This window comes from Montipora foliosa, chromosome 4 (assembly GCF_036669935.1).
Source record: "Montipora foliosa isolate CH-2021 chromosome 4, ASM3666993v2, whole genome shotgun sequence".
Taxonomy (NCBI): Eukaryota; Metazoa; Cnidaria; class Anthozoa; order Scleractinia; family Acroporidae; genus Montipora; species Montipora foliosa.
In genome coordinates, this window is record NC_090872.1 from 46088794 (window position 1) to 46092580 (window position 3787).

Genomic DNA, 3787 nt, shown 5'->3' on the forward strand with positions numbered 1-3787 from the left:
ACCTTCCATGAGACATCTCTGTTCTTATAGGTCTTTGGTAGGACGACCCAGCTCTACAACCATGACGCTTGATGGTCCTCGCAATTCCACAACCTCCAACAGGTCGTTGAAGGCTCTTGCACCCTCAGCAGCAATGTAATCCAAGCCTTGAAGGGATTTGGAAACTGACGCAGAGCATTCGGACAAGATACGAAACATTGTCCGCTCACTGACTGAGACAAATCCGCTTTCTGAGCAGTAAAGAGTGTACTGCTATCCTCTGATAACATTAGGAACGTTGACGACTTGACCGGTGGACAATTTGAGGGTTTTTTTCACCAAATGGTAGGTCTTGTACTAAGTGTGGGCTCGTGATAAAACTTAGGAAATGGTCCAATTGCTTCCTGTCAATCTTAAGTCGTGGGGCATGGCATAAGGGGACAGGAGCAGTGCAACCATACTGCAGACGATGAAGATTCGCGATACTGTATCTATATTGGGTTAGCCTCAGGATGTGTTAAAACTTCTTTATGACTTGACAATCCAGTCATGATTGAGAGTACTTGACAGCGGGTGTCCCAGGTAGTTGCGTTCTTCTAGGCATCCGCCAAACCATCAAGATAAATATTATCAGAAGTCTTATTTGTACCCATAATCTTATCTACCATTGGAGAAATCTTCAATTCCTTCCACAACTGACCATAGTTGTCAAGATATACTACGGACAACACAGACTTGACAATTTCAGACGACTACATGCAAAGCAGTTTTTCTCTGGGTTTCATTTCAATACGGAAAGGCAGAAAAGATGAAGTAAAAGCAAGTACAAGCCCTACTTTTGCGGGGATCGATGCACAAGGGAAAATTTAACCCGCACTGGTGGCTCAGTTGGTGGGGCACCAGGCTGTCACGCGGGCGGTCGTGAGTTCAACTCTGGCTGGACCAACACTCAGGGTCTTTAAATAACTGAGGAGAAAGTGCTGCCTTTGTAATTACATCTGCAAATGGTTAGACTCTCTAGTCTTCTCAGAAAGGACGATAAACCGTAGGCCCCGTCTCACAACCCTTCAATGTTCATAATCCTGTGGGACGTAAAAGAACCCACACACTTATCGCAAACAGTAGGGCATGTAGTTCCCGGTGTTGTGGTCTGTCTTCTGTGCTATATCATGGTCGGGAAGGTAAAAGGGCGCACTTAATTTGGAGCCTCGCTCTGTTGTGCGACCCCCACCACAGCCTGTTTCTCTGCTGTGGTGAAAGTGATTGAATAAAATTAAGTAAATAAATAAATAAAAATCCTCAGCCCTAAAGGTTCAATAGGCCACTTTGGAAAATGCCATAACAAGCTTTGTCTGTCCCCCCAAATTTTGCATAAGCATTGTTTCCAGTTTCTCTTGGGACTTAACAATGGTCCCAAGAGAAAGCAAAAACAATGCTCATGCAAAATTGGGTGGGGACAAAAAAGAGTATTATGGTATTTTCCAAAGTGGGCTATATGGATTGAAAAGGCACATTCAGTCTATGTTATGAGCGCCACGAATATGCTTGTACCAGTAGAGGTGGTAGTGTAGTAATGCAGTAAATTTATAAAAAATAAAAAAAAGATTAAACATTTTTGTTATATTCTGGGTAAATTTGTATAAATCATTTCCGTTCCTGATAAATTAACCGCAATTTGTTTATGCAGTTACTCTAGGGTGCGTAGTTTTACTAGCTCTCATGTGCATGCAGGAGAGGCTCGGGGGTGATGCATGGATGGAGAAAGTTGGCACAGAACACCGCTGCTCAAACATGATTTTTCGATGTACCACCAATTTGCGCCCTAGAGTGCTGCTCAGATGGAGAAGAAAATGACTCGATTTGAGTATCAGAATTAGTAGCCTCACCACTAGATTGATTGACTTCTCATCGTATTTGTTACATAATCAGCTTAGAAGTGTTTAGGTGATCCAATTTATTCTGTCACCTCTCAGGTGTTGTCATAGCATGGACTAGATTGTTGTTGATTAGTCTACATTTTCCTGAAAACCGTAATATATGCAGAGACATTTTTTTTAGAATTTTCTGTGTATTTGCTTAAAGTGCCCCTTTGCACCTGTTCGAAACGCATTGCGGCCATTTTTTCATTTTTCAAACAAATCCTGCCATTTTATAGGCTTCGAAAGTTGCGAACATCCAAGCATCTTGTGTTCACGACCGAGTCAGAAGGGGAGTGGGCCTATTCCTGATGTGACGTCACAAACTTATTTACATGGCATAAACTCTTTGTAAAAATGCATGCAAATTAGATTGTGACGTCACATCAGGAATAGACCCACTCCCCTTCTGACTCGGTCGTGAACACAAGATGCTTGGATTTTCGCAACTTTCGAAGCCTATAAAATGGCAGGATTTGTTAGAAAAAGGAAAAAATGGCCGCAATGCGTCTCGAATAGGTGCAAAGATTCATGTTAGCGAAAAAAATATTTTGGGGTGAGGGGCACTTTAAGTATAAAAACTTGCGAGTTTAGCTCGATGTGTGTAATATTTAGTGTGTGCTTAAGGAACAAAGTCGTGTTGCCAACTGGAGTAGTTAACATGGTGTCAGGATTTTAGCAAACCCAGCCAAGACTAACGTCGACAGCGATCACGGCTAGTTTCTCGTAAGTATCATTTCTCTCAATCTACAATGGCTGAATTGGAGCATTTACCAGCACCGAAAGGAAACTTCACGCCGGGTCCCGAATGCTACCAAAAGTGCTTGGATTGGGTTGAGGAATGTGAACTCCTCTTGAATGGCCCGTTAGCTTCGAAGACTAAAGCTGTGAAAGCAAATTATGTTCTCATTTGGGCAGGGAAAACCGCAGCGGAACAGAAGGGAGATCCAAGCATGCTGTTAAAAAAGTTCGTGGAGTGGACAAAGCCGAAATCCAACGCACTTGAAGCAGCAGCAAATTTCCGCTGCTTGGAGCAAGGTGATCTTAGCCTTGCAGAATACATTGACAAAGCTACTATTCTGTGCGGCCAGTGTGAATATCCTCCGGAAGCCTGCAATTGACTACTTCAGGATGCAATAGTTATTGGGCTACGTTCCAAAGAGGCCTATTATAAGTGCATTGAAAAAGGGTCAGCATTGACGCTGGAAGAGGCAATACAAATTGCTCAGAATCAGGATGCTACAGCACACCAGGTTGGTTATATGCAGCAGAATTCAAAGGCGATCCACTACAGATGGAAGTTCATAAACTCCAAGGAAACAAACAGTTAGGAACCAAGTGGAACCGCAGACAGCAGCCACAAATACCAGGTTCCAATGATCAGCCCTATAGGATAGGTTCCAATGATCAGAAACAAGTAAAGTCTTAAAGAGAAAGCTGTTTCAACTGTGGAGCGAAACTGTCACATCCCAAAAGTGAGTGTCCCGCAAAGAAGGCAAAGTGCTTCAAGTGCGGGAAGGAAGGGCATTACGGTTCCGTGTGTAGATCAAAGAGGAAAGATGTACGTGTCAATGAGTTACAAGTCCAGTCTGCAACAGCTCCCGAGTGCGTGCACTACGTACCGGATGAATATGAGCCAGTTTACTTTAATGCACCTATTCATCACCTCAAGACAGTAACAGTGGAAAGTCTCAATCATCCAAAGTCAGAACCTCATATCCACCCATTATGGCTGAGCCAGGATCTTCCTCACAAATCTTCCAGATTGACTGTGAGGTTGATACCGGAGCAAGTTGCAACATTCTGCCATTGCACAAGGCTAAAGCACTCTTCGGAAAAGGCTTGAAATTGGGCAAACCAACCGTGAATCTCAAAGGCTACAATGACAGTCC